Below are 21580 nucleotides of genomic sequence, written 5' to 3' on the forward strand. Positions count from 1 at the left end.
CGTAACGGGGTGCCTACAGCTGTTCAAAACTACAACTCCCAGCATGCTAAGTTTTGTAGTTTTGCAACAGCTGGAGTCACCCTGGTTAGGAAACATTGATCTATGTCCTATATCAGGGGTACTCAACTGGCAGACCACGGTCCAGATCCGGACTGCGTCCGCCAGTCATTCGGACCATCCGCTGGATCTCCCCTTATTCATTTGTAGCGGTGTCTTTAAGATGCCAATACAAATGAATAGCCGCGGCTTGGAGCAAGGGAGCGATGTGTCCCTGCCCGGCGCTTCTCCTATGATGCAGGTAGCACCATTAGCTTCCTGCATCATCTGCTCTGGCCTGGTCTGACTAGAAGAGGCCAGAGGAGCGGGAGGGCGAGCCTAAGCTCTCAGGTAAACGTTTGTGTTCCCCCATCTGTGACTCTCCAGTTATTGTAGAACTACAGCTACCATGATGACTTTTTGTCTGCGCATGATGGGATTTGTAGTTTACAACAGATGGAGAGTTACAGTGGCAAAGTTCATATGGGGGCTTGGTGGTATTAATTCTGGGGCACAGTGGCATCATTAATTCTGTGGGTACAGTGGCATCATTAATTTTGTGGAACACAGTGGCATCATTCATTTTGTGGAACACAGTGGCATCATAAATTCAGTGGGCACAGTGGCATCATAAATTCTGTGGTCACAGTGGCATCTTTAATTTTGTGGGACACAGTGGCATCCTTAATTCTGTAGGCACAGTGGCATCATTACTTCTGGAGGCACAGTGGCATCATCATTTCTGTGGGTACTGTGGCATAATTCTGTGGTCACAGTGGCATCATTACTTCTGGAGGCACAGTGGCATCATCATTTCTGTGGGTACTATGGCATAATTAATTCTGTGGTCACAGTGGCATCATTACTTCTGGAGGCACAGTGGCATTAATACTTCTGTGGGCACAATGGCATCATACATTCTGTAGGCACAGTGGCATCATTAATTCTGGGGATACAGTTGTGTCATTAATTCTGTGGGTACAGTGGCATCATTAATTCTGTGGTCACAGTGGCATCATTAATTCTGTGGGTACAGTGGCATCATTAATTCTGTGGTCACAGTGGCATCATTAATTCTGTGGTCCCAGTGGCATCATTAATTCTGTGGTCCCAGTGGCATCATTAAGTCTGTGGTCCCAGTGGCATCATTAATTCTGTGGTCCCAGTGGCATCATTAATTCTGTGGTCCCAGTGGCATCATTAATTCTGTGGTCACAGAGGCATCATTAATTCTGTGGGCACAGTGGAATCCTTAATTCTGTGGGCACTGGCATCATAAATTCTGTGAGCACAGTGGCATCAAATTCTGTGGGCACAGTGGCATCATAAATTCTTTGGTCACAGTGGCATCATTAATTCTGTGGTCACAGTGGCATCATTAATTCTGTGGGTACAGTGGCATCATTAATTCTGTGGATACAGTGGCATCATTAATTCTGTGGGTACAGTGGCATCATTAATTCTGTGGTCACAGTGGCATCATTTAATTCTGTGGGTACAGTGGCATCATAAATGCTGTGTGTACAGTGGCATCATTAATTCTGTGGTCACAGTGGCATCATTAATTCTGTGGTCACAGTGGCATCATTAAATCTGTGGTCACTGGCATCATTAATTCTGGGGTCACAGTGGCGGCATTCATTCTATAGGCACAGTGGCTTCATTTTATTGTTTTAAGAGACACAGAGGTACAATTAGTCAGCGTTAGAGCATAGCATCTGCAAGTAATGTTGCAGGGGAATAGTGTGTGGCAGTAATATAACAGGGGCCCAGTGTGTGGCAGAATTATTTTCAGGGGCACAGTGGATGGCATTATTATTTTAAGGGGCACAGTGGGTAGCAGTGATATACCAGGGGCACAGTGGGTGGCAGTTTTATATTCAGGGCAAAGTATGTGGTAGTATTATATTCAGGGGTACAGTGTGTGGCAGTATTATATTCAGGGGTACAGTGTGTGGCAGTAATATACCAATGGCACAGTGTGTGGCAGTATTATATTCAGGGGCCCAGTGTGTGGCAGTATTATATTCAGGGGTACAGTGTGTGGCAGTATTCTATTCAGTGGGTACAGTGTGTGGCAGTATTATATTCAGGGGCTACAGTGTGAGGCAGTATTATATTCAGGGGTACAGTGTGTGGCAGTATTATATTCAGGGGTACAGTGTGTGGTAGTATTATATTCAGGGGTACAGTGTGTGGCAGTATTATATTCAGTGGGTACAGTGTGTGGCAGTATTATAGTCAGTGGTTACAGTGTATTCAGGTCATACATCCTCCACACTTCAGTTGTTAATTTGCTATTGCCTTCATGGCACTGAGGCCGCTAGGTGTGCACCAAGCCTTAGCATACAGCTTGGACCTTTACCGGATGGCAGACCTGGATAAGCGGACCCTCACTAAAAATAGGTGAGTACCCCTGGTCTATATATATTCCCTATCTATCTATGTCAGTGTTTCCCAATTAGGGTGCCTCCAGCTGATGTAAAACTACAACTCCCAGCATGTTGGGGTGACACCATTTTCTACCGCATCGGGTGACATCAACCCTAGTAACGCCACTGCATACGTGCCTAGTCCTTAAGAGGTTAAAACACAGTCATTTAGCCCCAAGACAAGCACAGATCCTTCCTAAGCATGTCCATTACTGTCTGGCTGGTAAGTACTAGTTTTCATTTTTACTTAGTGCATTTTACGGTAAAAACTGACATGTTCTCTTTATTCCGTGGGTCAGTGATTTAAACAATACCCATGTTTACTTTTTCTATTATTATACTATTGTTAACCCCTTCCCGCCCCAGGACGTATGTATATGTCCAAGTTGCTAGCTTGTTAGTGCAACTGTAAGTATGCATACGTCCTAGCGATCTCCTGCTCTGTGATGCGCTGCAGCAGTTTGACGGCGGGATCCAGCTGTCAATCACAGTCAAGGTCCCGCCGCAGCTGCCGAGACCGTGATCGCGCTGGTCTCGGCAGCATTAACCCCATAGATGCCGTGATCAGTCCTGATCACGGAATCTATAAATAATTATAAGTAAACAAACAAACCTATACATGATAGGTATTGCCATGTATGTAATGATTTGTACAATAAATTGATAATTGTATTTATCCCACACGGTGATCGCCGTAAAAAAAGAGTAAAAAAAAAAACACAAAAAAGTCAAAAGGTAGCATGGATGACAAAAAAAGTACCAATAAAGCTTGTCTTGCAAAAAATAAGCCCCCCACACAATGGCCTTGGCCGAAAAAAAAAAAAAAAAAGTTATGGCTGTTAGAACATGACTACTCAAAAAAGGGAAAAAAAGGATTTTGTTGAGAAAAGAAAAAAAATAACTAAAAAGATGCCAAATATATAAATTTGGTATTGCTATAATCGTACCGACCCAAAGAATTAAAATAACGTAATTTTTACCATACAGGGAATTCAATAAAAAAAAAAAAAAAAGTTAAGAAACGCCTGAACTTTTTTCACATTTTTCACAATATTTTGGAGTTTTTCCACAAAAAATGCTGCATAAATCAACAAAGATTTACCACTAATATAAAGTACAATATATCATGAAAACAACTATCTCAGAATCACGTTGCTAAGTAAATGCATGTCAGAGGTATTACCACTTAAAGAGAAACAGGACAGATTTGAAAAATTGAGCTTGGTCATTAAAGGGGTACTCCGCCCCTAGACATCTTATCCCCTTATCCCGTAGCTGGGGACCCCAGGGATCTACCATGCGGCACCCACTTTAAGCGGCTTCCGGAACCGCAGGAGGTCCTCAGGCTGAGTCCATCTCGACCACGGGGACGGAAGATCGTGATGTCATGACTCCGCCCCAGTGTGACATCACACTCCGCCCCTCAATGCAAGTCTATGGGAGGGGGCGTGACATAGGGGCGGAGTGTGACGTCACACGGGGCGGAATCGTGACGTCACGATCTTCCGTCCCCGTGGTCGAGATGGACTCAGCCTGAGGACCTCCAGCGGTTCCGGAAGCCGCTAAAGGTGGGTGCCGCATAGTAGATCCTTTGGAAAGGGGATAAGATGTCTAGGGGCGGAGAACCCCTTTAAGGTAAAAACAGGTGGCGTCCTTAACCCCTTAAGGACGCAGCTCATTTTCACCTTAGGACGCAGCCGTTTTGGCAATTCTGACCACTGTCACTTTAAAGGGGTACTCTGGTGAAAACCTTTTTTCTTTTAAATCAACTGGTGGCAGAAAGTTAAACATATTTGTAAATGACTTCTATTAAAAAATCTTAATCCTTCCAGTACTTATTAGCTGCTGAATGCTGCAGAGGAAATTCCGTTCTTTTTGGAACACTGATGACATCACGAGCACAGTGCTCTCTGCTGACATCTCTGTCCATTTTAGCAACCCTGCATAGCAGATGTATGCTAAGGGCAGCATGGTGGCTCAGTGGTTAGCACTGCTGCCTTGCAGTGCTGGGGACTTGGGTTCAAATCCCACTAAGGTCAACAATAAATATAGCGTTATTATTATTATTATTATTATTATAACATCAGCAGAGAGAACTGTGCTCGTGATGTCATCAGAGAGCATTCCAAAAAGAAAATAATTTCCTCTGTAGTATTCAGCAGCTAATAAGTACAGGAAGGATTAAGATTTTTTAATAAAAGTAATTTACAAATATGTTTAACTTTCTGCCACAAGTTGATTATAAAAAAAAAGGTTTTCACCGGAGTACCCCTTTAAGCATTAATAACTCTAAGATGCTTTTACCGATTATTCTGATTCTGAGATAGTTTTTTCGTGACATATTCTACATTATTTTGGTGGTAAATGTTCATCATTACTTGCATCCTTTTTGGTGAAAAATACCAAAATTTCATGAAAATTTAGCATTTTTCTAACTTTGATGCTTTCTGCTTGTAAGGAAAATGGATATTCAAAATACATTTTATATTGATTCACAAATACCATATGTCTACGTTATGTTTGCATCATAAAATGGACATATTTTTACTTTATGAAAAAAAATAGAGGGCTTCAAAGTAGAGCAGCAATTTTCAAAATGTTCATGAAAATTGCTAAATCTGAAGGGACAGATGTTACAGAACTACAACTCCCAGCATGGCTGGGCAGTCTAGGCATACTGAGAGTTGTAGTTTGGCAACATCTGGAGGGCTACCGTTTGGGCACCACTGTAATAGTGGTCTCCAAACTGTGACCCTCCAGATGTTGCAAAACTACCAATCCCAGCATGCCCAGACAGCCTTTGGCTGTCTGGGCATGCTTGGAGTTGCAGTTTGCCACCCACTAGAAGGGCAGCAGTAAATATCGCTTACTGACACCTTTCTTTTCACCCCCACCGTCATCTCCCTATCTGCGCCGCTGATCTCCGCTGTCTCCACCGATGATCGCCGATCCCCATCGCATCTTCTTTGCAGGTACCGGCCGCCATCTTCTCCCCCCATTCTGCCTGACACCCAGGGCTGGTCAGAACGGGGGGTTTCCATGGCAACCCCCTGTCGTGCGCTGTCATTGGTCAGAATTCATTTCTGACTAATGGCAGGGCATAGGAGGAGATCGCAGGGCTGCAATCTCGCTCCTATCCCTCACTATGATCGGGGCTGTCACTGACAGCTCCGATCATCCCTATTTTCCTGGCGATCGGGTCACCAGAGACCCGATCAGCCCGAAATAGCAGAAAATCGCATGTCTGAATCGGCATGCGATTTTCTGCGATAGCCGACGTGGGGGGGGGGTCTCAGGACCCCCTCGGCGATGTGCCGGGATGCCTGCTGAATGATTTCTGCAGGCATCCCGATCCGGTCCCCAACCGGCTAGCGGCGGGGACCGGAATTTCCACGGGCGTATCCGTACGCCATACGTCAATAAGGACTCGGGATGCAGGGCGTATGTATACGCCCTGCATCCTGAACAGGTTTAGGGGTTAAAAGAAGTCACTTTTTTTTTACAAAATGATAATGCACCATTCATCGTATGGGATCATAGACATAGGGGGAGATTTATCAAAACCTGTCCAAAGGGAAATTCGATCTGATTGGTTGCCCATAGCAACCAATCAGATCGCTTATTACATTTTTCACAAGAGATCTCATTGGTTGCTATGGGCAACTCAGCAACTTTTCCTCTGGACAGGTTTTGATAAATCTCCCCCATAATGTTTAAATAGTATGGACATTTCTGTACAGGACAATATTAAATGTGTTTTTTTATTTTTATTTAAAAACTAGGAAAAGAGGGATAGTTTTAATTTTAATTAGGAGAGGAGCTTTTCTATCCTTATTTTATTATTTTGTTGACACTTTTTTAAGTCTCCAAAGCGGACTTTTATATGCAATCATTAGACTGCTACCACTAAACAATGCTATACTATTTCATAGCATTACTTAGTGTCATTGTTGAACTACTAATAGATAGGGTTGCCACCTTTCTTGAAAAAAAATATGGCCATGCTAGTTTGCATAATTAATTAGATATGCGTGACATAACAGGAAGCTTTGCACATGTCCAGGCACGTTGCGCCACGTACCAGTCCAGCGTCGGCAAATTAACCGCTCACCCTTCAGAGCCTGGCAGTGAGGTTCACAGCAGGAGGCAGGGGTGGATTGACAACTCATGGGGACCCCCGGCAAGAGTGGATTCAGGGCCATTTGAAGGAATTTGGGGGCCCCAAGCAAAATAGACATGGAGGCCCCCCTTGATGTTCACGCACGTCACATTCTAGGGCTGGCGTCAGGACATAGTAACGCCGGCCCTTGAATTCTGGGAGCGTGACGTGAGCGACTGTAGATACGAGGCCCCAACATTAGGTGCAGCAGAGTTTCCCCACATTAGGTGCAGCATAGTTCCCCCCACATTAGGTGCAGCAGTGTCCCCCCCCACATTAGGTGCAGCATCGTTTCCCCCACATTAGGTTCAGCACAGTTCCCCCCACATTAGGTTCAGCACAGTTCCCCCCACATTAGGTGCAGCAGTGTTCCCCCCACATTAGGTGCAGCAGTGTTCCCCCCACATTAGGTGCAGCAGTGTTCCCCCCACATTAGGTGCAGCAGTGTTCCCCCCACATTAGGCAGGCAGTGTTCCCCCACATTAGGCAGGCAGTGTTCCCCCACATTAGGCAGGCAGTGTTCCCCCACATTAGGCAGGCAGTGTTCCCCCACATTAGGCAGGCAGTGTTCCCCCACATTAGGTAGGCAGTGTTCCCCCACATTAGGTAGGACTAGGCAGTGTTCCCCCCACATTAGGTAGGCAGTGTCCCCCCCCCCCCACATTAGGTGCAGCATAGTTTCCCCCACATTAGGTGCAGCACAGTTCCCCCCACATTAGGTGCAGCAGTGTTCCCCCCACATTAGGTGCAGCAGTGTTCCCCCCACATTAGGTGCAGCAGTGTTCCCCCCACATTAGGTGCAGCAGTGTTCCCCCCACATTAGGTGCAGCAGTGTTCCTCCCACATTAGGCAGGCAGTGTTCCCCCACATTAGGCAGGCAGTGTTCCCCCACATTAGGCAGGCAGTGTTCCCCCACATTAGGCAGGCAGTGTTCCCCCACATTAGGCAGGCAGTGTTCCCCCACATTAGGCAGGCAGTGTTCCCCCACATTAGGTAGGCAGTGTTCCCCCACATTAGGTAGGCAGTGTTCCCCCACATTAGGTAGGACTAGGCAGTGTTCCCCCCACATTAGGGAGGCAGTGTTCCCCCACATTAGGTAGACAGTGTTCCCCCACATTAGGTAGACAGTGTTCCCCCCCCTTAGGTAGGCAGTGTTCCCCCACATTATGTAGGAAGTGTTCCCCACAGACATACAGCCTCCAGCCATATACAGTGTATATATCTTATTTTATTATTTTGTTGACACTTTAAGTCTCCAAAGCGGACTTTTATATGCAATCATTAGACTGCTAACACTAAACAATGCTATGCTATTTCATAGCATTACTTAGTGTCATTGTTGAACTACTAATAGATAGGGTTGCCACCTTTCTTGCAAAAAATCAAAAATAAAAAAAATGGGCATGCTAATTTGCATAATTAATTTTATATGCGTGACATAACAGGAAGCTTTGCCCATGTCCAGGCACGTTGCGTCACTTACCAGTGCAGCGTCGGCAAATGAACCGCTCACCCTTCAAAGCCTGGCAGTGAGGTTCACAGCGGGAGGCAGGGTTGGATTGACAACTCATGGGGACCCCCGGCAAGAGTGGATCCAGGGCTGTTTGAAGGAATTTGGGGGCCCCAAGCAAAATAGACATGGAGGCCTCCCCTTGATGTTCACGCACGTCACGTTCTAAGGCTGGCGTCAGGACATAGTAACGCCGGCCCTTGAATTCTGGGAGCGTGACGTGAGCGAATGTCGATACGAGGCCCCAACATTAGGTGCAGCAGAGATCCCCCCACATTAGGTGCAGCAGAGTTTCCCCCACATTAGGTGCAGCAGAGTTTCCCCCACATTAGGTGCAGCAGAGTTTCCCCCACATTAGGTGCTGCAGTGTTCCCTTCACATTAGGTGCAGCAGTGTTCCCCCCACATTAGGTGCAGCAGTGTTCCCCCCACATTAGGTGCAGCAGTGTTCCCCCCACATTAGGTGCAGCAGTGTTCCCCCCACATTAGGTGCAGCAGAGTTTCCCCCACATTAGGTGCAGCAGAGTTTCCCCCACATTAGGTGCAGCAGAGTTTCCCCGTCATTAGGTGCATCACAGTTCCCCCCACATTAGGTGCAGCAGTGTTCCCCCCACATTATGTGCAGCAGTGTTCCCCCACATTAGGTGCAGCAGTGTTCCCCCCACATTAGATGCAGCAGTGTTTCCCCCACATTAGGTGCAGCATAGTTCCCCCCACATTAGGTGCAGCAGTGTTCCCCCCACATTAGGTGCAGCAGTGTTCCCCCCACATTAGGTGCAGCAGTGTTCCCCCACATTAGGCAGGCAGTGTTCCCCCACATTAGGCAGGCAGTGTTCCCCCACATTAGGCAGGCATTGTTCCCCCACATTAGGTAGGCAGTGTTCCCCCACATTAGGTAGGCAGTGTTCCCCCACATTAAGTAGGCAGTGTTCCCCCACATTAGGTAGACAGTGCTCCCCCACATTAGGAAGGCAGTGCTCCCCCACATTAGGTAGACAGTGTTCCCCCACATTAGGTAGACAGTGTTCACCCACATTAGGTAGACAGTGTTCCCCCACATTAGGTAGGCAGTGTTCTCCCACAATATGTAGGCAGTGTTCTCCCACAATATGTACGCAGTGTTCCCCACAGACAGCCTCCAACCATATACAGTGTATGGCTGGATGCTGTATGCCTATGTACTGCCCCAATTCAGTGTTCTGTCCACCGCTCCTCCTGTCCGGCCATAGCATTAGTTCCCGGGACCGGAGAAGCGGTGGTCGGGCCTCCGTTGCTATGGGCGCACGCACGGGACGCAGTGATGTCTGGGCGTGCGCCATCTCCCGGCGGCCCCTGCATTTTCAAACTTAACACGGGGCCGCAGAGAGTTAACGGGGGCATCCATGTGTCCCGAAAACATATTTTGGGACACAGGGATGTTCTTAATAGTGATGGGGGGAAATTGCCCCGTCGCTACAGGACGGGCAAGCACCGTCTCTTCTCGAGGCCCCAGGCCAGTTCGGGGCCCCAAGCAATTGCTTGGTTTGCCTGTCCTGTAGCGATGGGTATATGCTGCTTATTAGTGGACAACCCCCTCTTGGCAGTCATTAGTGTGAACTGTGCTCCAAAACCCCAATCTGTATACAGAGATTTATCCTACCTTAACCTCTTAAGGACGTAGGGTTTTTCTGTTTTTGCATTTTCATTTTTTCCTTATCACCTTCAAAAAATCATAACAATTTCAATTTTGCACATAAAATTCCATATCATGGCTTATTTTTTGCGCCACCAATTCTACTTTGCAGTGACATTAGTCATTTTACCAAACCAAAATTGAAAAAAAAATGCAATTTTGTAACTTTTGGGGGCTTCCGTTTCTATGCAGTGCATTTTTTTTTTTGTAATAATGACACCTTATCTTTATTCTGTAGGTCCATACAATTAAAATCATATCCTACTTATATAGGTTTATTTTGTATTACTTCTGAAAAAAATCATAACTACATGCAGGAAAATTTCTACGTAAAAAATTCTCATCTTCTGACCCATATAACTTTTTTAATTTTTCATTCTTATTCCGAGATTGTTTTTTTGTGACATATTCTACTTTATGTTAGGGGTAAATTTTCGACAATACTTGCATCATTTCTTGGTGAAAAATTCCAACATTTGATGAAATAATTTAAAATTTTGAATGTTTCTAACTTTTAAGCTCTCTGCTTGTAAGGAAAATAGACATCCCAAATAAATGATATATTGATTCACATATACAATATGTCTACTTTACATTTGCATCATAAAGTTGACATGTGTTTTTCTTTAGGAAGACATCAGAGGGCTTCAAAATTCGGCAGCAATTTTCAAATTTTTCACAAAATTTTCAAAATCGGAATTTTTCAGTGACAAGTTCAAGTTTGAAGTTGATTTGAAGGGCCTTCATATCAGAAATACCCCACAAATGACCCCATTATAAAAACTGCACCCCTGAAAGTATTTAAAATTACATTCAGTAAGTGCGTTAACCCTTTAGGTGTTTCACAGGAATAGCAGCAAAGTGAAGGAGAACATTCAAAATCTTCATTTTTTACACTCGCATGTTCTTGTAGACCCAGTTTTTGATTTTTAACAAGGGGTCATAGGAGAAAAAGCCCTCCAAAATGTTTAACCCAATTTCTCTCGAGTAAGAAAATACCTCATATGTGTATGTCAAGAAGGCTCAGAAGGGAAGGAGCGATAATGAGATTTTGGAGAGTATATAGTATTTTGCTGAAATGGTTTTGGGGGGCATGTGACATTTAGGAAGATCCTATTATGCCAGAACAGCAAAAAAAAACAAAAAAAAACATGGCATACTATTTTGAAAACTACATCCCTCAAAGCACGTAGCAAGGGGTCCAGTGAGCCTTAACACCCCACAGGTGTTTGACGACTTTTCGTTAAAGTCGGATGTGTAAATGAAAAATATTTTGGTGAAATGGTTTATGGGGGGCATGTCGCATTTAGGAAGCCCCTATGGTGCCAGAACAGCAAAGAAAAACCCCACATGGCACTGGCGACTTTTTGTTAACTTCTTGGGGACGGAGCCCATTATAACCCTAAGGACGGGAGCATTTTTTGCAATTCTGACCACTGTCACTTTAAGCATTAATAACTCTGGGATGCTTTTCATTCTGCTTCCGAGATTGTTTTTTCGTGACATATTCTACTTTATGTTAGTGGTAAACTTTTGTCGATACTTGCATCATTTCTTGGTGAAAAATTCCAAAATATGATGAAAAAATTGAAAATTTAGCATTTTTCTAACTTTAAAGCTCTCTGCTTGTAAGGAAAATAAACATTCTAAATAAATAATATTTTGATTCACATATACGATATGTCTACTTTATGTTTGCATCATAAAGTTGACATGTTTTTACTTTTGGAAAACGTCAGAGGGCTTAAAAGTTCAGAAGCAATTTTCCAATTTTTCACAAAATTTTCAAAATCGGAATTTTTTAGGGGCCAGTTCAGTTTTGAAGTGGATTTGAAGGGCCTTCATATTAGAAGTACCCCATAAATTACCCCATTATAAAAACTGCACCCCTCAAAGTATTCAAAATTACATTCATTAAGTTTGTTAACCTTTTAGGTGTTTCACAGGAATAGCAGCAAAGTGAAGGAGAAAATTCAAAATCTTAATTTTTTACACTCGCATGTTCTTGTAGACCCAGTTTTTGAAATTTTACAAGGGGTAAAAGGAGAAAAAGCCCCCCAAAATTTGTAACCCAATTTTTCTCGAGTATGGAAATACCTCATATGTGTATGTCAAGTGTTCGGCGGGCGCAGTAGAGGGCTCAGAAGGGAAGGAGCGACAATGGGATTTTGGAGAGTGTTTTGCTGAAATGGTTTTTGGGGGCATGTTGCATTTAGGAAGCCCCTATGGTGCCAGAACAGCAAAAAAAAACACATGGCATACTATTTTGGAAACTACACCCCTCAAGGCACGTAACAAGGGGTCCGGTGAGCCTTAACACCCCACAGGTGTTAGACGACTTTTCGTTATATTCGGATGTGTAAATGAAAAAAAAAATTTCACTAAAGTGCAGGTTTTTCCCCCAAATTTACCATTTCTACAAAGGGTAATGGGAGAAAAATCCCCCCAAAACTTGAACGCAATTTCTCCCGAGTACGGAGATACCCCATATATGGCCCTAAACTGTTGCCTTGAAATACGACAGGGCTCTGAAGTGAGAGCCAATGCGCATTTGAGGCCTGAATAAGGAATCTGCAGTAGGGGTGGACCCGGTTTCAAGGATGGGGCTTGTCTCCACCAAAACCCTACAGCAGTGTCTCCCACAGGGTGCCTCCAGCTGTTGCAAGACTCCCAGCCTGCCAGGACAGTCTATGGCTGTCCGGCAACACTGGGAGTTGTGGTTTTGCCACAGCTGGAGGCGCCGCTTAGGAAACACTGCCGTATGAGACGTTTTTCATTTTTATTGGGGGTGGGGGGGGGGGATGTGTAAGGGGGTGTTTATGTAGTGTTTTACTTTTTATTATTTGTTAGTGTAGTGTTTTTAGGGTAGGAATGCAACAACTGGTAGTTATGCAACAACTGGGGAACAGTGGCCTCCAAACTGTAGCCCTCCAGATGTTGCAAAACTACAACTCCAAGCATGCCCAGACTGTCCAGGCATGCTGGGAGTTGTAGTTCTGCAACATCTGAAGGGCCAGATATTGCAGAACTACACGCCCAGCATCCCTGACTGTCTGGGCATACTGGGAGTTGTAGTTTTGCAACATCTGGAGGGCTACAGTTTGGAGACCACCATATAGTGGTCTCCAAACTGTGCCACTTCAGATGTTGCAAAACCACAACTCCCAGCATGCCCAGACAGTCAGTGCATGCTGGGAGTTGTAGTTTTGCAACATCTGGAGGACCACAGTTTAGAGACCACTACACAGTGGTCTCCAAACTGTGACCCTCCAGATGTTGCAAAACTACAACTCCCAGCATGCCCAGACAGCCTTTGGCTGTGTGGGCATGCTGGGAGTTGTAGTTTTGCAGCTTTTAGAAGGCCACAGTGAAGATCACTTATCGCGATCTTCACTGCAGCCTTCTCAGCCGCATTTTCTGGCCGCCGCTCCTCCTGCTCGCGCCGCTTGTTCCTGCTGCCGCTGATGCCGGTTCGGGTAAGCCGGGCCATGTCCCCCCCCTCGCCGTCAGTGTTCCCCCCGCTCTGTACCGACTTTGATCGGTGCGCAGAGCGGGGGGAAATGAACTCTAACCCCCCGCCCCCCTCCTGCCATTGGTGGTCAGCCTGACCGACCAATGGCAGGGGATTGGAGTAGGTAGCAACACTGCCACCTCGCTCCTATGCTTTAAGCTGGTCGGAGCTGTCTCTGACAGCTCCGATCAGTCTTATTTTCCGGGAGATCGGGTCACCAGTCTGAATTGACCTCAAATGTACATGGCGCTCTCTCACTGCTGAGCCTTGTTGGACGTCCGCAGAGCATTTTACGCCCACATATGGGGTATTTGCATACTCAGGAGAAATTGCGTTACAAATTTTTGGGGTCTTTTTTTCCTTTTACTGCTTGTGAAAATAAAAAGTATGAGGCAAAACCAGCATGTTAGTGAAACATTTTTTTACACTAACAATCTGGTATGGACCTTAACTTTTAATTTTCATAACGGGTAAAAGAAGAAAAAGCCCCGCAAAATTTGTAACGCAAATACCCAATATGTGGCCCTAAACTGTTTCCTTGAAATACGACAGGGCTTCAAAGTGAGATAGCGCCATGAGCATTTGAGGACTAAATTAGGGATTGCATAGGGGTGGACATAGGGGTATTCTACGCCAGTGATTCCCAAACAGGGTGCCTCCAGCTGTTGCTAAACTCCCAGCATGCCTGGACAGTCAGTGGCTGTCCGGAAATGCTGGGAGTTGTTGTTTTGCAACAGCTGGAGGCTCTATTTTGGAAACACTGCCGTATGATAAGTTTTTCATTTTTATTGGTGGGGACAGTGTAACGGGGTGTACATGTAGTGTTTTACCCTTTATTATGTGTTAGTGTAGTGTAGTGCAGTGTTTTTAGGGTACATTCGCACTGGCGGGGTTTACAGTGGGTTTCCCGCTAGGAGTTTGCGCTGTGGCGGAAAATTTGCCACAGCTCAAACTTGAAGCAGGAAACTCACTGTAACGAACCGAACGTTAATCCCCCACCCCCAATCTGCTATTGGTCGATCGTTTCTGATTAACCAATAGCAGGGATAGGTGGGGTGGCACCCCTGCCACCTAACTCCTATCCCTTATTTTTCGGGTCACCGGGTCAGCGGAGAACTGTGTGACACGGAATCGTCGCAAATCACCGCTGTGAATTCACCTGCGATTTGTGGCGATTGCTGACATGGGGTGGTCTGAGGACCCCCCTGGGCATTGGCACGGGATGCCTGCAGATAAATATCAGCAGTCATCCCGGTCCGGTCCCCGCCCGGCACAAGGGGGTGATTAAAATTCCCACGGGCATACAGGAACGCCCTTGGTCCTTAAGTGCAAGGGAGCAATGTCGTACCCATACGCCTGTAGTCCTTAAGGGGTTAATCCTCTCCCTTTGTGCTGAGTGTGCTGAGCTCCTGTGTGTGAGGGAGAAATCTTCACCAATCAGAGCTATTTTTATATTACAAATACTGGCAGGGTGTCTAAAATACCAGCTGTGCTGATAAAATACCAGCCAGGTGGCAACCCTAAGTGTGTGACATGGTTGTAATAATTATTGGGGAGATTTATCAAAACCCATGCAGGGGAAAAGTTGAGCAGTTGCCCATAGCAACCAATCAGATTGCTTCTTTCATTCTTAACAAGACCTCTGAAAAATAGAAGTGATCTGATTGGTTGCTATGGGCAACTGGTCCACTTTTCCTCTCCACAGGTTTTGATCCCTGATTGTCTTCATATCTAGGATGAGAATCTTCTGACAAAGTGAGTTGCCAACCATTTCTGGGCATAAAACATCAGAACTTGCTGGGTGCCCTACGGTTGCCTGGACAACTGTACCCCCCAGCACCAGCCGCCTCTCACCTCATCACATGGTGCAGATCCTGCAGGAGAGCAGTTTTGGACACTTCTGTCATCCACATTTTGCTAACACTATTTTTCACACACACAAATAAAATAAATGAGTCGAACAAGTCAAAGAACAGTTTAAAAAAGAGGAACTTTATTTATTAAAATGTTTGTGTAGGGATTTTATGTAACCTCCATCACTCACAAAGAGCGGACAGTAACTAACTCAGGACAGGAAAAACCTCCAGAGGGGAGGAAACCTGTAGGGAATCCATGGCTACTGTACTGCCCTTCCTCTGGGCATACTAAAGGAGGTTACCTCTAGAATTTGGGCCAATGTGTCAGTGTATGTGCTGCCCCACAGCCTGGAAAGTGTGCATCTAAGAAAGGAAAAGAAAAGATAGATTAGTTACATGTTTATTATAGAAATGCACATGGAACTGATCAAAAAGATGTGATACTTACCAGTCACAGGCGGGTATGAAGTTGCATTCCTAGGTTCCTACAGTTTAGGCCCCTGACTGATGACAGTGGTGATGACATCACATGTGTGACCTCACGGGAGTTCTATTTGAGTCGTGCTGCTTTCTGATTGGCTGAAAATCAAAAAAACATTTTAACATATTCTGCATGACTTATCTCAGGGATTTATGGCAATTTTTATTAAAATGGTTCACTCCCCATGGGTACATTATATTTGTTTCTCCTAACCAGACACTCAGTATTTGTAATATCATTTGGTGACCCTAACAGCCTGGGCCCATAGGTTTCTTACACAGATCACTGCGGCTCTGGCAGGCTCAATGGGGGAGATTCATCAAGACCTGTCCAGAGAAAAAGTTGCAGAGTTGCCCGCAGCAACCAATCAGATCACTTCTTTCATTTTTGAAAGGGCCTCTAAAAAATTAAAGAAGCGATCTGATTGGTTGTTATGGACAACTCATCAACTTCTCCTCTGGACAGGTTTTGATAAATCTCTCCCAATGGGCAGCGCTGGCTGCTGGGACGTATGACGAGCGATGCCCCTGACGTTGCGGTAGGAGCGGAAGGATATTATTCGTCAGACGTCCCGGCAGCCAGCGCTGTTTATTGATTTAAAGTGGTTGTGGCTCCTGCTGCCAGTTCAAGATCAGGCAGCATGGGCCGAGATTGACATACTGCATCAGTGATCCCCTGTGGCTGTCCAGCAGTTGCAAAACTACAACTCCCAGCATGCCCTGACAGCCTTCGGCCTTCGTGTGTCAGGGTATACTAGGAGTTGTAGTTTTGCAACAGCTTGACAGACATCTGTCGGAAGGGGGGGGGGGGGAAGCAATGTGGGCTTTGAAAAAGGCTACCCATAAGTTGTGTTTGAAGGAAAATGGTCACCCGTTCACCACAGTAAACCTGATACACCCGGTTATAGTGTGGGTGCTGGTCTCGTGAGCACTTGTGCCTTTTGAGCGCTCACGTGGCCAGCGCCCATGAATATTCAAGTCCAGCCGGCGGGCCGCCTCCAGCGTGCAATTCAGCGCAGGAAGAAGCGGACCTTCAGAGGGATGCCGCACTGGACTACAGGTACGCATATCGGTCAAAGAGCTTGCATCGGTCTCATGTTCACCTGCACTATAACCCTGTGTATTGGGTTTAGTGTGACTGAATGGGTGACCGTTTTCCTTTAACCCCTTAAGGACGCAGCCCATTTGGGCCTTAAGGATGAAGAAAATTTTATTTTTACGTCTTCATTTTTTCCTCCTCGCCTTCAAAATATCTTAACTCTTTTATATTTTCATCCACAGACTAGTATGAGGGCTTGTTTTTTGCGCGACCAGTTGTCCGTTGTCATGCCATCACTCACTTTACCATAAAATGTATAGCGCAGCCAAAAAAATACTATTTGTGTGGATAAATTAAAAGAAAACCGTAATTTTGCTAATTTTGGAAGGTTTCATTTTCACGCCGTACAATTTATGATAAAAGTGACATGTGTTCTTTATTTTTTGGGTCAATATGATTAAAATTATCACCTAGATAACATACTTTTCTATTACTGTTGTACTTTAAAAAAATCACAAACTTTTTAACCAAATTAGTACGTTTAAGATCCCCCTATTTTGAAGACCTATAACTTTTTAATTTTTCCGTATAAGCGGCAATCTGAGGGCTGATTTTTTGCGCCGTGATCTGTACTTTTTATTGATACCATATTTTCTTATATAAAACTTTTAATTCATTTTTTATGATTTTTTTGGGAATAAAATGATATAAAAAAGCAGCTATTTTGGCCTTTTTTTTTTTTTTTTTTAATGTTCCCGCCGTTCACCGTATGGTATCATTAACATTTTATTTTAATAGTTCAGATATTTACACATTCGGCGATACCAAATATGTATATAAAATATATTTTTTTAACACTTTTTGGGGGTGAAATAGGGAAAATGGGGCAATTTACGTTTTTATTGGGGGAGGGGGCTTTATTTTTTAACTTTTTTTACTTTTATTTTTACACTTTAATAGTCCCCATAGGGGACTATTTATAGCAATCACTCGATTGCTAATGCTGTTCAGTGCTATGTATAGGACATAGCACTGATCAGGGTTATCCGTCATCTTCTGCTCTGGTCTGCGGGAAGGCAGATCAGAGCAGAAGACTCCCAGAAGACAGCGGACGCAGGTGAGGGGACCTCCTGGCTGCTGTGCTGGATGATCGGAATAGTGGTGGTAGCTGCGGGCTACCCTATCATCCAATTAAGTGACCGTGATGCTGCAGATGCCGTGATCGGTATTGATCACGGCATCTGAGGGGTTAATGGCGGACATCCGCGGGATCGTGGGTGTCCGCCATTACCAGTGGGTCCCTGGCTGCGATCAAGAGCCGGGAACTGCCGCACCTGATACGGGCATCGCTCTGATGCCTGCGGTTATGCTTAGGACATAAATGTACATCCTGGTGCGTTAAGTACCGCATCATCGTCCTTCGTCGTTAAGGGGTTAATCCCAGTCTAAGCCTAAGAACAGATGCAATTTTTGTTTGAGGTTTTTTTAGCAAAAAAAAAAAAGGTGGTGTCCCGGTACCGTATTGCATACCGTACCTTTGTTAGGGGTCCCCAAAGTCAGAGTTCCTAGTAACTGTGGGATTCTGCTTCTTTAGTCTTCCCCTAGTCACCCCTCATATAGTTAATATATTGCTAAAATAAATTTAAATACTGTATAGAAAGTGTATACTTACCTTGCATAGCGTCGCAGGGCCTGCGGGTCATGTGACTGTAGTTTAGTTTCTATGGTAGGTAAGAGGACTTTCGGAGGTTCTGGGTCATGTGATACCCACAATACCTTGTAAAGCTGATTGACAGATGGTGGCGACCAATCCTAAAACGACCAGCCCCTGCCCATATAAGGGAGCTGCGGCCATTATTCGCTCTCTTTCCTCGTGGGCTGCTGATGAGTAAAGATCTGCGCAGCTGTCATCGGCAACCACTGGGCCAAAGCCTGCCGGCCTCGGCTCGAATCAAACAGTGAGTTCTCACAAACTTCCGCGCTACTTCTAGCAAGGACCCCGGACCTAAACATAACCCTAAATCAGGCGGATCTGCACATACTAAATCCTACTAAGCTAAAGAACTTACAAAAGTCCCAACCATACGTCAATCTCAGCTAAGCTCTACATAGACTTTGTTATAAAGACTGTTCCTGTTATCCCATGTTACAGAAAATCTTCAGTAAAGTTTCTGAAAGTTTTCAGCAAAGCTCTGGTTGTGGACATTGCATTTATTCTACATCTCCCAATCGCTTTTGGGAAGGGTGGCGATAGGCCAAGCATCACAGTATTAACCCTCACCCTGGCGTCACGACTGATAAGAGTTAATTATAACCGTGATATACCTCACAGCAACACCCCAACTGCCTTACATCCCCCCCAAGGCACCACAAAGCAAAAACACCACAAAAAACTGCCCACTCATTTCTTTTCTCACAAGATGCCATTGGGGTGTGCCACAGGGTGTGAAGGTGTGAGGTGTATGTTCTAGCCCAGGGGCAGATGTTATTTACCCCTAAATGTTCGTGATGCCAGGGTGTGGCTTTCCCGGTAACCACCCTAACAGTAGCACCGCTATTCCTAGGTTAGGCAGTGTAATAATAGTCCAAGACCAGGTTAGGGTTAACGGTAGCTTTACTGAGGTAGACAGATAGTACAGTCTTTACAGCTAGGCCAGGATCCCAGAGAGGTGAACAGTAACACAGAAGGGACCTTGCAGCTTGCTGGGACTTGCAGTGTTTGGACAGACTTTATCTCAGCCACGCTGACTATAATAGACTTGACTATAGACTTGACTTGACTGTAGGTAGTGACAGCAGACAAAGATGACTTGACTTACTGGCATGTGGCTGCTGGTTAGGCTTGAGGCCTCCAGATGTGCTGGACACTGGCTCTGAGACATCTGGACTGAACTTGACCTTAGCAGAGAATGTGGTGGAAGAGAGAGATTATAATGGCTCCCCCTCATTATAAAGGGGGCTGAGCAAGGAGCCCATAGGTCAAGCTGCAGGTCACCTGGTTAGCTGGTGCTCTCTGGGTAACAAAACATGTGAAAAGTTTACGGAAAAGTAAAAAAAAAAATGTTTTTGGTTACTTCATAAATCAGAAAAAAAAGTGATCAAAAAATTCCATCAAAACAAAAAGAGTACTGATAAAAACTACAGATCATGGCGCAAAAAATTAGCACAGAAGCAAAATAGTACTAAGTACAGTTGGCGGCACACAAAACAAGTCTTAAATGGGTCTGCAGGTGGAAAAATTTTAAGCATTATAGATATTAGAAGGTGAGGAGGAAAAACAAAACTCCCTTCCCGGTCGATAAAGGGGTACTCCGCCCCTAAACTTCTTATCCTCTATCCAAAGGATAGGGGATAATATGTCTGATCATGGGGGGTCCGACCACTGGGGATCCCTGCAATCTCAAGGCCGGCACAGCGGCTTTCAGGAACACGATGATGCGTAAGAGGAAAAAAGTGACCTCACATTTACATACAAGGAATCCTGGGACTTGTCGTTGGAGAGAAGGAACTCCAACAGGAAATATAAACAGTTCACAAAAAATCAGCAGCGTTCTCGTGTACTTAAAACACAGTAATTTAGCCCCAAGACAAGCACAGATCCTTCCTAAGCATGTCCATTACTGTCTGGCTGGTAAGTACTAGTATCACCCTATGGTGGATAACCCTTTTAACTCTTTGAGTCACAGCCCATTTCAAAGAACCTTTTTTTTTTTTTTTTGTGCAAACAATTGTACTTTGTAATGACATGTTTTATTTTGCATGTAGAGCAAAACAAAATGCCAAAATTGAAAAAAAAATGTTGCAAATTTTGGGGTTTTCATTTTTACGTAGTGCATTTTACGGTAAAAACTGACATGTTCTCTTTATTCTGTGGGTCAGTGATTACAACAATACCCATGTTTACATTTTCTATTATTGTGCAACTGTAAGTATGTATACGTCCTAGCGATCTCCTGCTCTGCGTGATGCGCTGCAGGAGTTTGACGGCAGAACCCAGCTGTCAATCACAGCCAAGGTCCCGCCGCAGCTGCCGATACCGTGATCGTGCTGGTCTCGGCAGCATTAACCCCATAGATGCTGTGATCAGTCCTGATCACGGAATCTATGGGTTTGACAGGATATATATATATATATATATATATATATATATATGACCATATATTGTCACCCCAAAAAATGTATAAATAAATAAATAAACAATCAAACCTATACATAATAGGTATTGCCACGTCTGTAATGATATGTACAATAAATTGATAATTGTATTTATCCCGCACGGGTAAAAAAAGAGGAAAAAAACACAAAAAGGTCAAAAGGTAGCACGGATCACAAAAAAATGTTACCAATAAAAAGTACAGCTTGTCTTGCAAAAAATAAGCCCCCACACAATGGCCTTGGGCGAAAAATAAAAAAAAGTTATGACTGTCAGAACATGAGTACGCAAAAAAGGGAAAAAAGGTTTTTGTTGAGAAAAGAAAAAAATAACATAAAAAAAGCTATATAAATTTGGTATTGCTATAATCGTACCGACCCTAAGAATTAAAATAACGTAATTTTTACCATACAGGGAATTCCATAAAAAAAGGAAAAAAAAAGTAAAGAAACGCCAGAACTTTTCCCATTTTTCACAATATTTTGGAGTTTTTCCACAAAAAATGCTGCATAAATCAACAAAGATTTACCACTAATATAAAGTACAATATCTCATGAAAACAACTATCTCAGAATCACGTTGCTAAGTAAATGCATGTCAGAGGTATTACCACTTAAAGAGACACCGGACAGATTAGAAAAATTGGGCTTGGTCATTAAAGGGGTACTCCGCCGCTGGGAGTAGATGTCAGATCGCCGGGGTCCCGCTGCTGGGGACCCCAGGGATCTGCCAT

General features: G+C 44.5%; 3 long non-coding RNA genes across 5 annotated transcripts in view; 1 reads left to right on the forward strand and 2 right to left on the reverse strand.

Moving 5' to 3' along the window:
* The window catches only part of LOC130290940 (uncharacterized), a 41804-nt gene extending 31968 nt beyond the window's left edge, over window positions 1–9836 (reverse strand). Inside the window, exon 1 of the long non-coding RNA XR_008847736.1 lies at window positions 9776–9836. This is a non-coding gene — a long non-coding RNA (uncharacterized LOC130290940). The remainder of the gene's footprint in view (window positions 1–9775) is intronic.
* LOC130290944 (uncharacterized) overlaps window positions 1–21580 on the forward strand; it is a 145456-nt gene that overhangs the window by 46361 nt on the left and 77515 nt on the right. Inside the window, exon 1 of one of the 3 annotated variants that reach the window (XR_008847742.1) lies at window positions 14964–15074. The exons of the other annotated variants lie outside the window; for them this stretch is intronic. This is a non-coding gene — a long non-coding RNA (uncharacterized LOC130290944). Of the gene's footprint in view, window positions 1–14963; window positions 15075–21580 lie in introns of those variants that run through there. 3 annotated transcript variants of the gene reach the window in all.
* On the reverse strand, window positions 15339–15777 carry LOC130290943 (uncharacterized). The gene is made up of 2 exons (XR_008847740.1): window positions 15624–15777; window positions 15339–15538 (listed from the first exon to the last, which is right to left on the reverse strand). It is a non-coding gene; the product is annotated as an uncharacterized LOC130290943 (long non-coding RNA).

This window comes from Hyla sarda, chromosome 9 (assembly GCF_029499605.1).
Source record: "Hyla sarda isolate aHylSar1 chromosome 9, aHylSar1.hap1, whole genome shotgun sequence".
NCBI lineage: Eukaryota > Metazoa > Chordata > Amphibia > Anura > Hylidae > Hyla > Hyla sarda.